This window comes from Dipodomys merriami, unplaced genomic scaffold, assembly GCF_024711535.1.
Source record: "Dipodomys merriami isolate MVZ:Mamm:240054 unplaced genomic scaffold, mDipMer1.0.p SCAF_19, whole genome shotgun sequence".
NCBI classification, from domain to species: Eukaryota; Metazoa; Chordata; class Mammalia; order Rodentia; family Heteromyidae; genus Dipodomys; species Dipodomys merriami.
Genome location: NW_027203270.1, coordinates 22461472 through 22484306, shown reverse-complemented (window position 1 = coordinate 22484306; position 22835 = coordinate 22461472). Strand labels below are relative to the sequence as shown.

Here is a 22835-nt window from a genome sequence, read left to right as displayed (position 1 = left end):
TTTGCTTTCTACTTTTTTTCCTTTGTCTTTAGTATTCAGCAGATTAAGTGATTGCACATTTCTTTGTATTTCTCCTCTGTGATAGTCATTGACCTTCTTTTACCAAATTTGACAAGTTTTCAGTTTTATTTCTTTACTCATTTTCTGGTTAGTCTCTAAAAAAATTAATATGGAAGGCTTTGCAGATTTGCATGTCATCCTTGCACAGGAATCAGGCTAACTTCTCTGCATCATTCCAATTTTAGTGTATGTGCTGTTAAGGTGAGCACCACATTTCCTTAAATACCGTTTCCACACCAATGTTTCTATTCTTCTTCTAGAATTCCAATGAGCTATTAAACATATTAAACATTTTGTTATTGTCCTACAGAATCCCTGAGGTTCTACTTTCCTCTTATTTTTGCCTTAGTTTAGATCTGGATAATTTCTATTATCTGTTTGCAAGATCACTGATTCCTCTGTCAACTCCATTCTGTTAGTGACCTAATCAAGTATGATTTTTATTTGGTTATTACATTTATTAGTTCTGAAATTCTCATTAGGCTCTTCTTTGTATATCCTATTTCTTCATTAAGATGTTTTATTTTTCCATGCATTTTAAAATTATTTACATGATTACTTAATGAGGTATTTTTATAATAGCTTTATTAAAATTTTTGTCTGAGTAATTTCAATGAGTAATATTGGTGCTGGCATCTATTAATGTGTCTTTCCCTTATAAACTGATGTTTGTTTTCTTGGTACTTTATATATCAGTTGCACATGCAATTTACATGTCAATATTTTGTGTGTAATTTTAGATTATATCCTAGATACTCAGGAGACAGATCCAGAAGACTACTGTAGCCCAAAGTCAGCTTAAGCAGCAAAAGTCTGTGAGACTCCACCTCCAAAAAACAGCCAGCCAAATGCCAGGCTGGAAGTGTGGCTCAAGTGGCAAGAATGCAAGCTGAGCAACTGTGAGATCCTAAGTTACCCTTACGCTAGCAAAAAACATAAAAAATAAAGTCAGGAAATAAATTACTCTTAAGACAATGAAACTATAAGAGATCCTCAAGAAGGCAGTATAGATGGAGACACAGAGACTTAAAAGAGATCAGAGGACTAGCCTTGGGGCTGAGTCCAACATACAGAAGGCTGTAAGCATAAGGAAGAATTAACAGAGATGAAATGAACAAGTGCCACTTCAGAATAAGAGCAAAACCAGAAAAATACAGAAGTCACATAAAGAAAGGGAGAAAATCAAATGTCAAATGTCAACAGGTTAGGTAAAATGAAGATTGAGAATTAACCAATTAAGTTTAGCCAATCTGATTTAGCACGGCTTCTTTCTGTGGAGTGGTGGGGGTGAAACTGATAGGATTAAGCTTAAGACAGTCAATTAGAAAAAGCTTCTGGAAAAGGTCTTGTATTTTCTTAGACATGAAAAGAGACTAAAAAGGCTCCTAGATATGCTGTCTTGTTGTAAAAGAAATAAACCACAGAGTATAAGCTAACATAATGAAAAACAGTGTGGAGATATGGAAGACAACAAGATTCTTGAAGAAAACTACCCTACAACATGGCCCACAAAGCATAAAGTGTAAAATACTGACAGAGGAAAGGCTTTTGAATCCCTTAGACTAAGCAGTTTAATTCAAATTTTCAATTACTTGAGCCATAAAAATTCTAAGTAATACTGGCAGCATCAAAATACTTGAATATATTAAATGGGAACTATAAAGCTTCTATCAACTTACTCCTGTTGTTTCTTCTACCTAAAATGTAATTCTCTCCATAATAAAATTGTACTCAATATATGTTGAAGGTGCTTGGTAGAGCTATATCTCAAGTGGTAGAACACTAGCTTTGAGCACAAAGAGGCTCAGGGACACGACTCAGTCCGCGTCCCCCCCCACCCCCCCCACCCCACCCCCACCAAAAGGTGCTTAGAGTCTAGTACAGCTTGACTGATTGGACTCTATCTTTGAACTATTATTATTTGATTAGAAAAACTGAATTCTCTGGCCCCATTTCTTCATCTGTGAAGCTGACCCATTTTGTTGTGATAATAAAGTAATATACATAAAACAATGCAAATACAAATAGCACAAAGTATATATTAAGTGGAATCTTCATATTCACAAAAATATTCTTAAATAACATTTCCTCTTTTCTATACATAATTTCAGATTACCTATACCAGGAATAATTATTTCTTCTTTCATGATTCTATTATACATATCTATATTATAGCATTGCTACACTGATTATCAGTTATTTATATGATTATAAGATGCACTGCACTGACAGACGTTTGAGATGTGCCTTTGGAAGCCATTTTCATCTTTTTTTTTATCTTGCACGCAGTGGGTATTCTTCTTTTAAAAATCTGCTGAATTAATCTTTTCAAGGGCCAGCTCTAAAGTAATTACATTCATGTAATAAAAGCTAGTGGTTTTGATGTGGTCTGGAATACAGCTTAAAGAATCTAGCTTTCTTATACAAACGATAATAAGAAAACATGATTTCTGCCTTATGTGGATGCTAGAACTAAAAGAAAAACAAGTATGTAAACACACAGGATCCTAGATATGTGTGCAAATGTATGTAGAAAGGGGGAGAGGACATGTTTATAATTGTAGGACTGTTTAAGGGAATTGGAGAGGGTAATGAATAGCACCAAAATACACTACATCTGTAAAGGAAGATACCAAAACCCAACTCAGTTGGGTGAGTTTACTCTCACTTTTCCCAAATGTGAGAGTAAATGCAGGAATCAATCTGATTCAAATATTGTATATGGGCACATGAAATACCATGGTGAAACAACTTTGAAGAGTTAGCATACACACACAAAAGCATGACAGGAATGTAGAACAGGTCCTATGTAAGGTGAGATACTAGTGAGAGGGAGAGGGTGAACAAAAAGTAAATATGACATTGTTGAAATTGGTATGGGAGGGAGGAAGAGAAATGAAGAACTGTAATAAGAGAGGGTGAGTCTGATCAATATACATTGTGTGCAAATATGCACATGCAAAAATGAAGCCTCCTTGTACAACAAATTATATTAATAAAAGTGTAGGGAGTCCAGCGTTGGTGAACTGGAAGTTGCGCTGTGGCTCAAGTGGTAGAGTGCTCTCCTTGAGCTGAAGAGCTGAAGGATAGCACTCAGATCCAGAGTTCAAGCCCCAAGATTGACCAAAAAGAAAAAAGTGTAGGGAACAGTCAACAAATTAACCATGCATAGGCAGCATGATCCTAAGCACTATGGACTTATCCTCCACACCACTAACAATATTTTTTGTTCTTCACTAGGATTTTCTTTGTTAAGCCCAGACCTTAAAACTTCCTTAGTTCTTAAGAAAATATCTATGGCCAGGCTCCAAGGACTAATATCCACAATCCTAGCTACTCAGGAGACAGAGATTCGGAGAACAGAACATCAAGACCAGCCCAAGCAAAATGACAGCCTAGAACTGAGGATGTCAACACACTCCCTCCCAACTCCACTATAGCCAAAAAGAAAAAAAAGGGAAAATATCTAGTATCTTTTACTATAAAGAGAAAAGAGAGCATGTATACTGTATACAATATACATAATGTCATCTGTATCATTGCTAATTCTTTTTAAATATATACCTAAAATATTTTCATAAATTGCCAGAGTATAAAAGAAGTGAAGATCACAGGTTCTTATAGACCTTAAACTGTTTTTAATTTTAAAAATTTAAACCACTTTCTCATAATGAGTTGTTAATTTGTATTTGCCTAAGGCTTCCCAAATATTCCATCAATAGTCTTCTGATCTGTAACTCAAGAAAAATTCTACTAACCAGAGAATATTTTGATTTTCATGATGTAGCTATACATCAATAATGATAACTAACAACATAATAATAAAGTAACTTGCTAACTGTAAATACAACAATCACTAGTAATAATATCAATATTTTAAAAGTTGACTAGGTGCACAATGGATATGAAAAAATGACAAGCCCAATACTGAATGAAACTGGAAGTGTGAACTTTGTTAAAAATAAAAGGTGCTTGTAAGTATGTATGTGTACATACTTGCACATTTTAAATAAAATTTTATTTTATTTTAGAGTAGTTGTATATTTACAATACAAGAGGAATCTCCCAAACTCCACACTCAGTATCCTATCCTATATCTTATTGTAATTAGTTGTTACAACTAATGAATCAATCTAAATACATTATTATTACCTAAGGTCTACATATTATTGAGAGTTCCTTAGTTTTTTAATATTTTTATTATAAAATTACTGTACAGAGGGGTTACAGTTATATGAGTAAGGTAATGAGTACATTTCCTATCGAGCATTATTACTTCCTCCTTTGTTTTTCCCCTACCATCCCTACTCTCCCACCTTCACAAATACACTCCCCCTCCCTCTGCAGGTTGTAAAGTTCATTTTCAACATAGTGTTTTACATATATCATTGTTACAATGGGTCACCTGTATCCCTATTTAATAAGCATTTTGTTATTTCCATTCCCCTCCCCAAATTATGAAAATGTATATATAAGATACAGGGACTGGAATCAAATACAGTGACAACAGGGGTTATACCGTGGGAGAGTTCGTTTTTAACCTAATGCCTTTTTGAATTCCTAGGATACCATATTATAGTCACCATGTCCTCTAAGGCTCTTAAATATAAGTTGTTTAGACTTTTTTATGGTGACCTTGATAGTTTTATGGAACACTAATCAGGTATTTTGCAGATTGCCCTCAACTAGGACTTTTCTGGTATTCTCATGATGACAATGAAGATTATAGGTTACTGGAAGAGAGAACACAGAGGCAAACTGCTATTCTCATCACATCACATTAAAGTACATGTACTGACAAGCATGAAACTAAGTGAGTATGCATATGTGTCTGTACACACATACATTTCTTTTCTTCTCCTTTCTTTTCTTTTCTTTGGTGCCAGTCCTGGGGCTTGAACTCGGGGCCTGGTTGCTGTCTTTGAGCTTCTTTTGCTCAAGGCTAATGCTCTATCACTTGAGCCACAGCTCTACTTCTGGCTTTTTTGATAGTATACTGGAAATAAGAGTCTCACAGATTTTCCTGCCCCAGCTGCCTTCAAATGGTGATCCTCAGATCTCAGCCTCTGAAGAATGTAGGATTGCAGGTATGAGCCACTAACACCTGACTTACACAAATACCTTTCATGAAGTGAAAAGGGAAAGTGAAGCTTTAGCTTTTCAGGCTGCAGCAACATTCATGAAAATAGATATCTACTTGGCCCTTACTATGTGTCAGAGAAAATGCTAAGTATTTTATAAATTTATATCGTTCAATTTTCAATAAAGCCTTATGAGATAAATATTTATTCTCTTAATTATAGCAGAGATGTGTTGTTGTTGTCATTAGAGGACAGGGTCTGAACACAGGACCTGGGCACTATCCCTTAGCTTTTTCACTCAAGGCTGGAGTTCTACCACTTGAACCACATCTCCACTTTGGTTTGTGCTGGTTAATTGGAGATAAGTGTCTTACAACACAATCCCACATGGTAGGGCCCAAATAGGATAAAAGGGGGGAAAAAAGGAGAGGTCACACTAGCACAGGTATTCTTGACTCCAGTGATTTTCTTGCAAAAAAAGGGGGGGCGGGCAGGGGGCCAAGGGTATAGGCACTGAGTTACAGCACTACTTCTGGTGCCTGTGATCCTAGCTACTTAGGAGATCTGAGGATCATGGCTCAAAGCCAGTCTAGGAAGGAAACTCCATGAGACTCTTCTTTCCAATAAACCACCAGAGAACCAGAAGTAGTGCTGTAACTCAAGTGGTAGAGCGCTTGCCTTGAGCTGAAGAGCTGAGGGATAACTCCCAGGCCCAAGCGCCATGACCAACAAAAAAAGAAGAAGAAAAAAGAGAGAGAGAGAGAGGAAGGGGGAATAAACAAATTCCTTTATTTTGGGGGGGGGGGAGGTCCGGTCATGGGGCCTGAACTCTGGGTCTGGGCACTGTCCCTCAGCTCTTCAGCTCAAGGCTAGTGCTCTACCACTTGAGTCACAGCGCCACTTCCGGGTTTTTTCTTTTTGCTTATGTGGTGCTGAGGAATCAAACCCAGGGCCTCAGGCATGCAAGGCAAGCGCTCTACCACTGAGCCAACTTCCCAGCGGAATAAACAAATTCAAATGCATTTTAAAAATCAGAATGAAAACAGAAATCTTACAAGTATATTAGAGAAATATTTTTATAGATTTCAAATAAGGAAAGATTTTTGAAATATCACACATGGTTAAAAAAATGATAAAACTGAATAAACCCAAATTTGAACCTTTAAAAGAATTCTGGGTTTTAAGTCCCAAACGAAAATTTTAAGACAGTGAATAGAAACTGAGAAACTATCTCTGAAATAAATATCATAGACCAAGGACTAATCTAGACCACAGGTTTATAAACTACAGAAGAGGTAAATATTTTAGGTCTTACAGACTAAATGATCATTATCACAACTACTCAACGAATTCTGCCATTGTAATTAAAAAATAAGCAAATATAATATGTGCATAAATGAGTATGCCTATATTCCAATATAACTATTTATGAGCACTGAAATTTGAATTTCATGAAATCTACAAATTATAATGAAAATGACATTTTAATCTCTTTCATTTTTTTCTGAATCATTTAAAATAAATGGAAAAAAATATTCTTAGTTCATAGATTGTACAAAAACAGGTGGTAGGCTAAATTTGTCCCATAAGCTTCCTAAATTATGTCAAGAAGAAATATATATATATATATATATAATTTCTATGAATCAATATCCAAAGCATAAAGTTTATGAGGTTATTATTAAACAAGGAAATTATAAATTCCAATAAATACATGAAAATATGTTCAGTCTCACTAGAAATGAGGAAAATAAATCAGTATGATACCACTTTTCACTTATCAAATAAGGAAAAAAAGAGCTCTGACAATCTGAAAATTCGAAAAGATATGCCAAGACAGGAACTCTCAAATACTCCTAAGAACAAAACCTGGTTCAATGACAATAATGAGAAATTATCTAGAAGTGAAAATACAAATAACCTATATCTTGCCAACTTCACTTCTGAGCATAGACCCCAGAAATTCTCCAGTGTGCAAAATTATCTGTAATTACATAAACATCACTAACACCAACAATAAAAATTGGCAAAAACAAAATTTCTATTAAGAGGAAAATGGATGAAAGAAATGAGTTCATAAAATTAAATAGTGCAGCCAGTTATCAATGGCTAATGCATGAAATACTGACTACTCAGTATTTCCAGTGGGAAAGTTTGTATGACTCTTATCTCCAAATAACCATCAAAAAATCAAAAGTAGAGCTGTAGCTCAAGTGCTAGAGCACTAGACTTGAACAGAAAAGCTCAGGGATAGTGCCTTGAGTTCAAGCCCCAGGACGGTACACATACAAAATTAAACATTATCAAAAAAGAAACTATCTAGCCTGCATATACCAATAGGGAAAAAGTTGCTGAATAACACAGAACATTATGCCACTCAGTAAATTTTGAGACACAATACTACACCAAAAGGTGTTATTAGATATGGTAGCCATATTGGAAAGTAAACAAAGCTTGACTAATGTTCCACATATACTTCCTATGTATACTTGTTATGAGCTGTTAAACAGCTTTTAGAACTGTGCATATACATTAGTTGATGGTGATAATTTTCTTTTTTTTTGGGGGGGGGGAGGGTCCGGTCGTGGGCCTGGGCGCTGTCCCTCAGCTCTTCAGTTCAAGGCTAGCGCTCTACCACTTGAGCCACAGTGCCACTTCCGGCTTTTTTCTTTTTGCTTATGTGGTGCTGAGGAATTGAACCCAGGGCCTCAGGCATGCAAGGCAAGCGCTCTACCACTGAGCCACCTTCCCAGCCCCAATGGTGATAATTTTCTATTATAGCCAAAAGATTGAAAAAACATTTCAGGATAAAAATTGCAGTTAAAACTTTTTTGTTTTTTGGCTAGGCACTGGTGGCTCAGGACAGTAATCCTAGCAATTCCAAAGGTTGAGATTTGAGAATTGTGGTGCAAAGCCAACCTGGGTAGGAAAGTCTGTGATGGCCTCTTAATCTCCAATTAACCACCAGAAAACCAGAAGTAGTGCTGTGGCTCAAAGTGATAGAACCCTAGCCTTGAACAAAAGAGCTAAGGGACAGTGCCCAGGCCCTGAGTTCAAGCCTAATGACTACAACAAAAGTAAAAATAAAAATAAAAACAAGAAAACACCACTTTTTTTTGGATGAAACTCAGGGTCTGGTACTTGTAGGCAGGTGTTCTTACAACCCCCAAGCCCAGAGCCATTTTGAAAAGTATAGCAACTCCATTGGCTCTGTTCTCCAGTTTTTACAAGAATATACATCAATGCATGCCTCTGAGGACTAAGGACAGAGGTAAATATTAACACCTCTTAATCTTCAGTTACAAGAGGATGAAATGAAGAAAAAGTGCAGAAACTGGTACGAAGACTGGGTCTAGTCTATGACTTTGGTCAAGTCACTTAACATCTTTCAGACTTATTGTCACTTATTAAATGGTAAATTAACAAAATTTATTCCATGAGATTATAAAAAGTATAATTATGTATGTTTTAAAAGATGTGTTTTTGTGTTTGATATTACCAATTACTGAGAAGCCACTCAATACTGGGGACTTGTAAAGTATGCTAGAGAAGTAATGAAAACAAATGTTTTTCCCTCTTAAAGTACATACCCAGTCTACTATCAGAGACAGACATTTAAATAATGTGCAGTTTCAACTTGTTGAGCTATTTCTAATTTCACCAAGTTTGTTAATGATTTTAATGTCATTTAATCTTTGGACAATCAAACATTGGCTTACTTAGTTTATCAAACTCAAACTTTCCTAAAATATAAATATATGGGTGCTGTCACTTTAATGTAGATTAATAAAATATTCATAAAACAGAGCCTTCAAAAAGTTAACTCTCAATAATCCCTCTCCTTTAATTTCCTTTAACCTTAACTACATTATCAGTCTGAAGAATTCGTAAGTAATACCTTCAGAAACTAGGTTTTAGAATGACACAAAGTCAATGTCAGCTAAACAAGAGCTTATCACTTAGTCAAAAATGAATTACTCTTTTTATTATTTTTTGTATTTATTTAGTATTAGTATTTGTAAAACCTCTTGTTTTTATGCAGCAACAGAGTACTTACTCTTTTTTTTTTTTTTTTTTTTTTTTTTTGGGTCCAGTCATGGGGCCTGAACTCTGGGCCTGGGCACTGTCCCTCAGCTCTTCAGCTCAAAGCTAGCACTCTACCACTTGAGCCACAGCGCCACTTCCGGGTTTTTTCTTTTTGCTTATGTGGTGCTGAGGAATCAAACCCAGGGCCTAGGGCATGCAATCAAGTGCTCTACCACTGAGCCAACTTCCCAGCCCTACTTACTCATTTTTTAAATAAACCAATATTCATTTGTTGTTAGAAACACCACATACAAGTCATTCCTTCATCAGTTTACTTTGCACCACTCTCCTTCAACAAATGATATAATTACATCCACCTCTCTTTCACAAATTTAAAGTACTAATCCTTGCCAGCCATTTTGTTTTCAACCTGTAACACAGCCAGCTGCCTTCAGCCTGACTCTATTAGCATATCAGATAATTTGGAAAATAATCATAGAAACAGAACCTACAAGATACCAGACTATACTCATAAATATTTCTCTTTAAATATGCTTTACATTTTGATGTTTCTCCATTTCCTTTCAACGTAATTTATTCCCTCAACTTAAATACTCATCCTGCTCACAGTAATTTTCCTTACCGCAGATCATATAAATGAAGTTGACTTATTACTTTTTAAACATTAGGATCTTCAGATTTTAATAGAATACACTAAAAGTATGTTTTCAATATTTTCTGTAAAATAGAAGCATAGAAGGGTTGTTTATTTGTCACTGTGATTTAAAGCTAGAGTCTAGCAGATCATCTAGCCCAGAATAGTAAATATATAAAAGCTAACATACATGATTCTCACATATCAAGGGTATTTCAAATAGCCAGCAGACAACAAACAATTCCCCACCTGTTATCGACTTACAACATCACACTGTTTGAACGTCAATAACAACATGCCCTTACCAAGCATCACTGAAGTCTTAGATGACAAATTATCTAATGAAATTTTAATATGATGGGGAAGGGTGAAGCCAAAGTGTTACTATTAGTGTCCTGTTCTTCAGAACTCTTTTCTATCATATCTTCCCTATCCCTCAACAAGTTCCACTCATTTGTATTTAATACATGTTCTGAAGTTATGCTACTCATTAGCTTCTTCCTGCTATTACTCAAAACTCATTTTTAGAGACACTCTTCAATTTCATTGAGTAATATTATTTACAAGGTTTATTAGCATGATATGTAACGTTCTATTAAAGTATCAATAAATAAAGCAAAGGAGGAAAGACTGCCTGAAAGAAAATAAATGTTCAAAGACACATAATAAGGAAGTGTCTTAGCAACCTCATTCTCTTCCAATCTCCTCCTTGCCAAGGTATTTTTTGTTTTACTGTGATGCTAGCTAACCACCCAAGCTGCTGTGAAAGCCTCTGGTTAGAAAGGATTTCAAGGCTGCTGTATCTTGTGAAGAACCAATCAGATTTCTTTGTTTCATCTGCAACATTCCATCAGGGGTTATATAACATTTTAGATACATGAGACATTCTAATAATATAGTATATTTCAATCTATATTTAGATATTTATTGTTATTAAATGTAGCACATAAAAATCCTATCATTACTCTGTGTTGCTCAATAAAATCAAAGAACTGTAGTATAATTTTTTTTCCTTTGAAGAGAGGATAGAGTGAATTTGCTCTGTCTAAAAGCAGGTGTTTTTGAAAATACACAATACAAGCATCCTGCAGACTACTAAGATTAATTCTGATTCCTTATTATTTCTGTCTACAGTAAAGTGGTGGGTGAGGTAATCCAACACAGTGCTAGATAGCCCTATAGTTGTTAATTCTGATCACATACAAAATTGCTTTGGTATGAAATAAGATATCATAGATTTTTTATAGACCATGCTGAATCCTTTGCATTTTTTAAAGCAAAGAAAATATGTATCTTAAATGTTTTGACAAATTTTCTTAGATAAGAAAATCTGAATTCTGAATGTTATATCCATTATGCCAACTAAAATAAAATACCAGAAGCATTGTTATCTATATAATCATAAGATATCTTTCTTTTTCTCTTTCACAGAGAAAATGATTCATAACTTAAATACTGTTGTTCTGTGCTATTAATACAGTAACTCAGATGTTCAAAATATATTAAGTTGGAACCTACAAATATAGTATATTTTTTCTTTTACAACTCAAAATCATCCCACAGATGATGGCTACAAATCAGCACAGGATTAAAATAGTACCTCAAAGCATATAAAAAAAACTCAATCTGTTGGGTGTGGCTTAAGAAAACATATCTTGTCTCCACTGGACAGCTCCTCAGTAACATGTAGTCACAGAAACCCAAAATACAGGAGTACAGAAGGAAGTGCTTCCGGGAGGGGATGGGAACTAAACCTCCATGTTTTTTCTGTTTGATGTTCAATTGTTTCTATACAGTACTTCTAAAATAACAGTACTTTTTGAATCAGTGCTGAGCATTGTCAAACAAGAGAAATTTTACTTGTCCTACTTCCTTTATTTTATACTGTCTACAACATGGCTGTTCTTATAAATGTTTTGCTTTCATAAAAGAGATAATCATTTAAATCATGACTATGTGTAATGCGAACTCACTGCATTACAGTCATCAATAAAATATGAAGTGTCAACTCCAGTGTTCATTCTACTGATTTTTCCATATCTCAGCAGAGAATGCTTTCTGTTATTACAAAATGAACAATGTAAGGAAAGAAACATTGGCAGGAACTGCGACAAATATTCAACAGAGAAATTTAAATGCTTACTTTAAAAATCTAATATTAATTAGAAAAAACCTTTATGAACAATATCTCTATCAATATATATACACACTACATACATTTAGTAGAAATAAGTCTGTTTATAAGCTACCATACATGCATTTACTGTTACAATGCAATATTCCTGAACCCCTATATAGACAGGGCATGCAGATTTCAAAACATTTTCATTCTTTAATAGCCATAATCAAATAATAAAACAGCTAAGGATGTATGACATACTGAACCAAACTATGCTTAAGCCTTTAGTCTCATTAAAACAATTTTCTCTCATTCAGTGTAGCAAACCCACCTCTGAATCATATTGACGGCTATTTTATTCCCAAGCCCTGAACGTGCTGCACCATTTTGTTTGTCTTCTGGACAGTGAAGAAATCGGCAGAACAGCAGTGAAGGAGTGTACTGGAGTCAGCAGAGTCAGTGCCAGCCTCCTACTGCAGTCTGTATATCGAACGCACTCAAACCCACAGGTGCCTACGTAAAATCCTCCAGCTGCAGCCTGCAACTTAATGTTTCCTTCAGCAGTAAATGTGCATGCTACTTTCACTTTGCTTTAACCCAATAAATGGACAGAATGCACCACAGTCACCTTTAAATTTTTATTTTTGCACAAAATAGTTAAGTCATTATCTATATTGAACATCCAAAAATGAATAACTTTTAAATCATGAAGATCAGAGAGATAATCACCAAAAGAGAATAGATTTCTAATATTTCTTAATTTCCAAACTGATACACTGTTTCAGGGAAAATTATTAAAAGCTAACACATATGTCTCCCATCTTAAGAGCTAGCTTATAAAAGCAATTTTTCACATATCATAAGTATATAATATGCAAACATATAAACAGGATTGCTCCTATCCATACCTTTTCATAAACATAATTTATTAGAAATGTATCCTTTTAAAGATGAAGTGAATCTAACTAAACCAATAAATGGCAAATGAATCAAGAAAGGGACTCAAATCATTTGCTATAAACTTCAAAGGCATACAGTTTTATGCTACCAGGATTATAAAAATTTAAAACTATAGGAAAGCTTAAAACCAAATACAGCTTACCCTTACCCCTTTAAACAAATAAAGAAGCAAAAGAGATTAAAATTCAAGCTACTTTCCCAAGGTCATATAGCTATTCAATAGCAGAACCTGCTCTTCTAAATACAGCTTTTAATAAATCACTAGTAAGTACTGAAACTCACCCATGTGTAAACAGTAATCCAAATATTCCTGACTACTAAACAAATTAAACTGTGGCAAAAAAGAAAAACATCTTTATGAAAAACCAGTGTCCAAATCCAAATGGTTCCATAGCAGAATTCAATCATTTACAGAAATAGCATCAATTCTACAAAAATTCTTCAGATGATAAAAGAGGGAACAAACTCAATTCATTTTATGAGAATTATTCAGAAAACAGATAAAAATATTAAAAATAGACCAATATTCATTATGACTATAGAAACAAAAACTGAACAAAATATTAGCAAGTAAACACCAGAAATGCATTTTTAAGTAGAACACACAATGAATTTAGGGTTTATCCTCCAAATGCTAGGCTAGTTCAGGATTTTTAAATCAATAGATTTCATAATGGGTTGAAGAACAATCACACAACCATATAATGGTGCAGAAAGGCTTTATCAAAATTTAATATATGAAAGAAAACAAAAACAAAAAAATCTAAGAATAGAGGAAAATTTATATAACTTTTTAAAGAACATCTACTAAACAAACAAGTAAACTTACGGTTAATATGATATTTAATGATAGAAGACTAAATGTTTCCCTCAACTGAAATCAAAGACAAGGCAAGAATACCAATTCTTAACATTCACACTAGAAATACTAGCTAGGGCCATAGATGAGAAAAAGAATAAAGGGCATGCATACTAGAAAGAAAGAAGTAAAATTCTTCCTATTCTCAGAAGACACTGTACACTAGAAAAATTTCAAGAAATCTAGTTTTTTTTTTAAAAAGCAGAAGGATCAATTTTGGTACCCTGGGTATTGTACATTTATCTGAACTAGGGACGGGAAGGGAAACAACAAAAGGGTGAGACAAAGGCAAAGGGGGAACCAATGCAACAGCAAGACTCACAAGACAGTATGTTGGAAATGATCTGTACAATTTGGTGGTGGGAGGGGACTGAGAGAGAAGGAAAAACAGGGAGAAAAATGAGGGAGGGGGTAACAAGTTAGACAAGAAATGTACTCACTACCTTACTTATGTAAGTGTAACCCCTCTGTATACCACCTTGACAATAAAATTAAATATTTTGAAAAGCAGAAGTACACACACACACACACACACACACACACACACACACACACACACACACACACACACACACACACACACACACACACACAAACACATAAACACACAAAACCTTCGAAGTAGAATAAGTGAATTTAGTGAGACAGGACAAAATCTGGAGACAAAAATAAATTATTCTTATATACCTATACATATATATGTTTTACATATGAGCAATGAACAACTAGAAAAATGGTATATTTTGAATATGCAATATCTCTATTTTGAATGCTTGGTCCCCAGCAGGTGGCACTATATTGAAAGGTTGTAAAAACTTTGGGAAGTGGGATCTGACTACAGGAAGAGTCAGTGGGGCAGGTCATTTAGGATATCTTATCCATGGACCTTTCCTGCTTTGCTCTCTGCTTCCTGTACACCATAATGTGAGTTGCTCTGACATGTCCTTTCTGCCATGATGAACCCTCTGAAACCACGAGCCAAAATAAATCTTCCTGCTAAGCTGTTCTCTCAGCTACTTTGTCACAGAACAAGAAAAGTAGGAAGAAAAATTTAATACAATATCAGAGAAGTGGGAGGAGGGGGGAAAGGGAAAAAGGTATAAGATGATGGGTGGGTAAGGAAAATGAGGAAGTGGAAGACATGGTGATAGATGATGATGATGATGATGATACTTAATTTTAAGTCTAATAAAATATATACTAAATTTGTATGCTTAAAATTACAAAATGCCAATGAAAGACATTCAATAAGACCTAAGTAAATAGAAAGACACATCATACTCAGGGACTAGAAAGACCACAAGGCAAATTTTATTTCTACCTTAACCGATCTATTGATTTAATCTAATTCCAATAAAATTCTCAAAAGTATTTAAAGATATAGACGAACTGATTCTAAAACTTATAATAGAAGGGCAAATGACTTACAATAGCTAAACAATTTTGAAAAAGAAGCAAGCTGTAAGTATCACACTATCCTATGTTAAGACTTAAAGCTATAGTAATCAACATAGTACAGTATCAATGAAAGAACAGAAACAAATAAGTCAACAAAACACAAAACAGACAGGGCTTAATTGATTTTAACAATGGTCCAAAAGTGACACAAAATAAAAAGGATCATATTTTCACTGTGGTGTAAGAAATAGTTGTATATACATATACAAAAATAAATTAATTAACCATAATCTTATATTTAAATAACTCAAATTGCTTCAGAGATCTAAATTTAAAGCTATAAAAATTTGGAAAAGAGCATAAGAGAAATATTCACATACTGAATTTAGGCAGATTGGAAGTGTGTGTGTGTGTGTGTGTGTGTGTGTGTTACTTTGTTTTGGTTTGGATTAAGATGTGTGTGTGTGTGTGTGTGTGTGTGTGTGTTACTTTGTTTTGGTTTGGATTAAGATGTGTGTGTGTGTGTGTGTGTGTGTGTGTGTGTGTGTGTTACTTTGTTTTGGTTTGGATTAAGATTTTCAGGTGCCAGAGATTGAACCCAGGGCCCTACACACTCTACCACTGAGCTATATCTTCAGCCCTAAAAGAATGAACCATTTAAAAAGTGATAAATTGGGCTGGGAAGTTGGCTCAGTGGTAGAGTGCTTGCCTCACATGCATGAGGCTCTGGGTTCGATTCCTTAGCACCACATAACCAGAAAAACAGCCAGAAGTAGCGCTGTGATTCAAGTGGTAGGGTGCTAGCCTTGAGCTGAAGAGCTGAGGGACTGCGCCTATGCCCAGAGTTCAGCCCCCACGACTGACAAAAAAAAAAGAAAGTGATAAATTTACTAAACACTCTTAACAGCATAAGCAAAACACATATACAATGGGCCTGTATCTAGCATATACAATAAACTCTCAAAATTTAATAGTAAATTTGTATGCTGTTTTTATTTTGCTTTGTCCTACAAATAGAAGGTGCAATATGCTGCCTTTAAAAATTGATATTTACATACAAAACTAACTATAATTTCTATAAGGCTAATCATGTAATCATGGCAGTGTAACATTAGTGAAAAAGTAGAAACATATGGATAATATAGAAAGCAAAAATTGTAAAGTAATACCAGAGGAGAGGAGGAAGAAAAAGAGAAGAGGGTGTGCTTAAATCCAAGGACCTAATTTAAAAATGGGCAGAAGATCTGAAAGAATACAGGTAAATAAGCACATGAAAAGATGTTTATTAGCCAGTAGAAAAAGCAAATTAAAGTCACAATGAGATACCACCACACATTTAACAGGATGGCTAAAAAAAGCCCTGTTTTTAACTGATAATATCAAATGCTACAATGGATAAGAAAGAATGGGAACTCTTAAATATTGCTGGTGTCAATGGAAATGATATAACTACTCTAGAAAAGTTGCTTCTTATAAATGTAAACATATACCTATTATATTACTCAATTATCCCATTTCTAGACACTGACCCCAGGGACACAAAAAGTTATGCTCACATAAAAATGTGTCTGAATGTTTATGTGGTACTATTCATAATCACCAAGCAAAGGAAATAACCCAAATATTTCCCAATTAATAAATGAATAAACACCACATATCCAATGGTGAGCCATTTTAACCAATTATTAAGTCCAACAATGTGGTCAAGGGAACCTCCAATTCATAACTAATAGGTCAGAAGTACTGGGAGGCGGGGGAGGTCCAGACTTGATATTCATGTCTGAAGTGGAAAGCAGTCTTGTGGGATTAGCACTTAATTTATGGAGTCTGCACTAAATGTAGGTAGTATCAGACTGAATTATCCAATATTCAGTTGGTATCCAAATGTAAGGGTATATTTGGTGTCAGAAATCTGAGTTTTTCTTTTAGTAACTTGACCTAGAGCACTGCTATATCCCTAATAGTCCTTATCGTATATAAGAAATAGCAAGCACTGGGTAAATATTTTTGTAGAGTGAATGCAGACCATCTCCTTTCCTTCATTTTACCCATACCAAGTCAGGCTTTGTTCTCATCATCCCCGCTGTCACCCTCTTAGTTCAGACTGTCATCATCTCTTACCTGAGTGCTACTGCAATAGCTCTAGAAGGTGACAGACATTAGTCTGCCTACCTACCATCACAAGTTTCCCTTTCTGAGAACTGGTCTATACCAACACTCACACCACCTACCAATTTCCTTCCTTCCTCCATCATAACTGATTTTCAATGGATCAAGTACAGAAGAAGAATTCAAGGGAAGATGTTCATGAACCTTACCCAAACCCTAATCCAAAGTTCAATAGCTTGACAAAAGGTGGATACCAGCCGGGCACTGGTAGCTCGTGCCTATGATCCTAGCAACTCAGGAAACTGAGATCTGAAGACTGCAATGCAAAGCCAACCTGGCCAATAATCCACCAAAAAGCCAGAAGTGTAGAGTGCTAGCCTTGAGAAAAAAAAAATGCAGAGACAATGCCCAGGTTCTGAGTGCCAGCCTCAGGAAGAGCATGCATTCATGCATGCATGCACACACACACACACACACACACACACACACACACACACACACACACACACACACACACACACACACACACACACACACACACACACACACACACACACACACACGGATACCAGATTTAAGTTAGGCCAGAGTTAACATCCATAAGCGTATGTAACTGAGTTCATAAGCTCCTCTGGGTTCCTTACACACACACACACACACACACACACACACACACACACACACACACACACACACACACACACACACACACACACACACACACACACACACACGGATGCCAGATTTAAGTTAGGCCAGAGTTAACATCCATAAGCATATGTAACTGAGTTCATAAGCTCCTCTGGGTTCCTTAACTGTAAGATATTTTTAAAAATCACATGTTGGTGCTTATGTCATACTATCTAAATGGATAGCATGGAAAACTAATGTGCAAGGTCAGAAAAAATGAAATAAAACATGCAGAAAGAGGCTAATAAAAGAAATGGCAGACAATCAGAGTGCCAAACTAGTTATATATAGATTTATCAAGCTCTCTCACAATTTATGTCATTTATACTTGCCTGAAACTTCTATGCATTACTATCATGTGTTAACTACTCTGAAGACACAATGATAGTCATTACTTCCTCCAAGAATTGTTGTATTCTTTCCAGTATGAGATGGAACACTTCTTCTACATTCCAGAAGTACCTTGTGTAGAACTTTATCATAATACTCTCACACTATATTTTAATAGTATTAGTTTACTGGTGGCATATAATATAATCTGTTAGAGATGATGCCTTTTATTTCAAAGTAAACTCTGTTCTCAGTACTTTGTCTGATCCATAGATCATGTAATCGAGGATGCAAAAATGATAACAGAAAGGAAGAAGAGAGGAAAGAAGTATCTAGATAGTATCTTAGTCTTGGAGTATAAAATGATTGAAAGATTAACAAAAATAAGTTTAAGAAGGAGCATGGTGGTATCCCCCTAAGTTAGGAGGACAGGTGAGAGGCCAGAGGATGACCTTACCTGAAAAATAAGCTGCAGAAAAAAAGGACTAGAAGTATGGCTCAAGTAGTGGAGCACTTGTCTAGCAAGTACAGCACTATAAATTTACACTCCAGTACTGATTTTAAAAAACAACTTAAAGAAATACTTTTAAATGACTTTGATTTACTAGAATTCTGGTCATTAGTTTTCAAGAGAACAAAGTAGAATGATAAACACAATATTCTGGGTAAGGAAATGATTTCACTGGCTGAATAACACTAGAAGTGACAGATAAGGTATAAATTTTTTAATAAACAAACTATAGCCAAGCATTATGTGGAAGTATTTCTTTTCTTTTCCTTCAATATGATCTTTCTCCTGTTGAACATTCCCAAGCCAAGTCTTCTAATATCTGAAAAACCTGGCCTTTTTAATGGTACCAAATGAACCAAAAAGATTCATGTTCCTTAAAAAAAAATCACCAAAAGAAAAATTAAGTAGGGCAAGTCTCCCACCCATTTCTATTCCAGACTACTGAGAAATTCTCCCGGTCAAACACAAATCAATGGTCTATCTTCTGAAATGATTGGGTGGTTGGTTTTCCAGGCAGGACCAAGCATACCAAAATCCTATGGTTTTGAGGCTCACTCCTTAAATTTGCAGGTCAGAAATCAAGTATTTTAAGATCATCTAAGTGAAAAGACTAAGAAAGATTGATTTACACTACAACTTTACATACCTATAATCTTCCTACTAAAGTATTAATATTGGCTCGGTGCCAGTGGCTCATGCCCATAATTCTAGCTATTCAGGAGGTTGAGATCTTAGGATCAAGGTTTGAATCCAGCATGAGCAGAAAAATCTGTAAGACTTTTATTTCCAATCAGCCACCAAAAAGCCAGAAGCAAAGCTGTGGCTCAACTGGTAGAACATTAGCTTTGGGCAAAAACAGTGCCCATACCCAGATTTCAGCCCCAGGACAGGCAAACACACATATAAAAACAAAATTAATATTAATATCATTATTAAACCCCTTTGTACAATCAGTGCTATAATTTATGCTAATTTTTGGTTCCAATACTAAGGCTTGAACTAAAGGTCTCTTGTTCTTGCTTAATTAGTTTTTTTGCAAAAAAGCTGGAGCTCTATCATTTGAGCCACACCTCGACTTTCAGCTTTTTATGGTTGAATTGGACTTAAGAGTCTCTTGGATTTGTCTTCCCTGGCCAACTTACAACTTTGATTTTCAGATCTAAGCTTTGTGAGTAGTGAGAATTACAGGCATGAGTCAAAGTGCCAGCTAACAAACTTAAAGAGGCCTCATCTTTCTTATATTTAAGCAAATGTTAATTTATTCTTCTAATTTTTGATTTAGGTAAAAATGTCAAACTCTAACACTGTCTATCTACTCGCAGCTTTCATGCTAACACAACCCTGACTTCATTTTAGGTACTTGCTTTTAGGGAAGCTAATTCTCTTCCTAGGGTAAGAAGAGACACCTGATCAGCAAATGAGTATTAATAACATTTGCACTTAAATTAATAAGTTGAAGAAAGTTTACAGTTTGGCCAAGGGGATAAGAATCGGAGAGAATGTCTTTCAGTTCTTTTCTTTAATCTTAAAATTGTAACAAGGAAAATAACAGTTGTTCTACTAGTCTTGGAACAATACAATTTGCGATATAAAACTTGAAGGTAGTACAGTCTTTGTGCAGCTTCCTAAGAACAATCTAAGAATAATAATCAATGTTCTGAAAATAGAAATACAAAGAGGGAAAGAAACTGGGTTTTTGATGCTACTGCTAAGCTTCAGAATTAGTCTGTGATATTTCTACTTCTTTTAGCTTGGGCTCATGATTTAACTGAAAGTACAAGAGCACTGTGGCATCCTTGTCTTCATTTTTGTCTCTGTTCTTGTTCTAAGCCATTCACTTTGGAATCCAGGAAAGATAGTACTAATTAATAACAAATGCCTTCATAAGGATGGAGGAAACTGTCCTCAACAGCAAAATTCCTCAGGAAAGACTATAAGACAGGCAACAATGACTTGTTTATCCTGACCAAAACTGCTCGTCTCAAGTTATAACAGAGAAAACAACGCTAAGACCAGTCCATAATGATCAACTAGGCCATATTTTGACCAGAATTGTTTAATAATTATGCAAACTAATAGGTAGCAGCTAGCCACAAATGATGGGGATATGCACAGAAAACCTAAAATGGAAAATACTACAAAGTCTCCAGTCCTTACAGAGAAAAACATTAGGTAACTGAGAGACATATGTGGTGACCATGGGAAGAACAGATCACAAGTTCTTTGAGACAGAATACTGTAATTAAACTTTTCAACTTAAAAGTGACATGGCTCACCTAGTTCATGGGATGTAACAAGATGGTTTTTTTTTTTTTTAGGTACCCGACACATCTAAGGATTAATGACAGATTCATTTTAGACTAAGGTAAATCAATGAATAGTTCCTAAAACAGTGTTTGATGTACCTATGCAGGCCAGTAAACCCATCAAATATAATTCAGCAAACCCCCAACCCTGGGACACTGACTGTCTCATGTGCTGGTCCTGGGGAGGGACTTAGCTCTCCAAGTCCTTTATAGTTCAATAAAAACTTATGCCAGGGTAAAAATAATTATCAGTATTATTATTATATAAATAAAAAATCTGGCTGTGTCCTTTTTTTTTTTTTTTACATAACCAAGTGGTGGGCTAGATTGGTCCTACGGCAATGGTATTACAACCTCTGGTATAGAAGGAAAAGGAACTAAAATTTTGTTAGATCTCACTATTCATTCCACAAGACTTGATAAACCAGTGGGAGATTGCAAGCTTGTATGTGAAGTTGAGTAAAATCTCCATAGTCAGATGGTGTTTGGATACTGAAGTCTTGCTAAAGGAAGAGGCCTGACATTACATATAGAAGATCTCCCTCTACACACTATCCAACCCCATCATTCATCAATTCCCAAATCATCAGCTCTTCATCATGGCTACCTCATACAGAAAATGCTTTTCCTGAGGAAGTCAAGCTAAACAGGATACATTGTATCAAGTGTGGAAATGTCACAATGAAACCCTCTCCTTGTACAACTAATGCATGCTAATAAATAATGCTTTGTCTTTAGGGATAAAAATACTATTTCAGCCTCCATAGTTCTTTTAAAAACAATATCTGATATTTAAAAACTGAGACACAGATATATGTGACACATAAGTTAAATGTAATCTATAATCAAATAGTAAAGTAAGACAGGACATGTACAAATAACAGAAATAAAGGATTTAGCAGAAAACATGAAGTATTAAACTATCATTATTACTTATTATGAATAAGAGATAAGAATTAAGATACAAAAATGAGAAAAGCAAATTTTAACAAAGAATTGGATTTTGTTTTTAAAACAAAATGGATATTCTAGAATTAAAACCCACTATTCAAAATTAAAAATTCATTGACTGGACTTAGAAGCTGACTAGAAACAGCAGAACTAAATGTCAATAAACTTGAAGACAAACCAATATACATTATCAAAAGAAAAAATCATAAGAAGAGAGAGCAATAACAAAGGGTAACATCAGGTAATCTAACATACAGACTAAAGCCTCCCAAAAAGGTTAAAAAAAAAGGACTAACACAAAACAAAACACAGCTGAAGAAGAGAGTAACACAGACTCAAAAGCACACCAAACCCCAAATAAGATAACAGAAAAAAATCAAATAAGAATATCATAGTCAAATGATAAAGGCAGGCCTTTAATAGTCCAGGAAAGAACAATAAGAATTAGGTAGCATCTCTTCAGAAACAATAAAGTACAAGGACAATAGAAAAGCATTTTATAAATGCTCAGAGTAAAGTAACTGCCAATCTAGTTTTATACCTGAGAAAAATAACCTTCAAAAATAAAGGCATGAATAATGAAAGGGATATTGACCAAGATGCACTGTACTCATAAACTGACATGCTGAATAGTAATCCCTTCATACAAATACTTAAAGAAAATAACAATTTAATTTCCTTTAATGAAGGCAAATAAAGACATTTTGACAAAACAAAAACAAATTGCCATAAAATGACTTCTCACTTAAAAAAATTCTAAAGGTTTCTTCAGACATAAAG

The 22835-nt window shown here is 34.9% G+C and overlaps 1 protein-coding gene and 1 non-coding gene across 8 annotated transcripts in view; both read right to left on the bottom strand.

Moving 5' to 3' along the window:
• Tanc2 (tetratricopeptide repeat, ankyrin repeat and coiled-coil containing 2) overlaps window positions 1-22835 on the bottom strand; it is a 282394-nt gene that overhangs the window by 218597 nt on the left and 40962 nt on the right. The window contains exon 1 of one of the 7 annotated variants that reach the window (XM_070027721.1): window positions 12273-12402. The exons of the other annotated variants lie outside the window; for them this stretch is intronic. The gene's annotated coding sequence lies outside the window, so the exon portion shown is untranslated. Of the gene's footprint in view, window positions 1-12272; window positions 12403-22835 lie in introns of those variants that run through there. 7 annotated transcript variants of the gene reach the window in all.
• On the bottom strand, window positions 164-269 carry LOC138831239 (U6 spliceosomal RNA). The gene has a single exon (XR_011373185.1). It is a non-coding gene; the product is annotated as a U6 spliceosomal RNA (small nuclear RNA).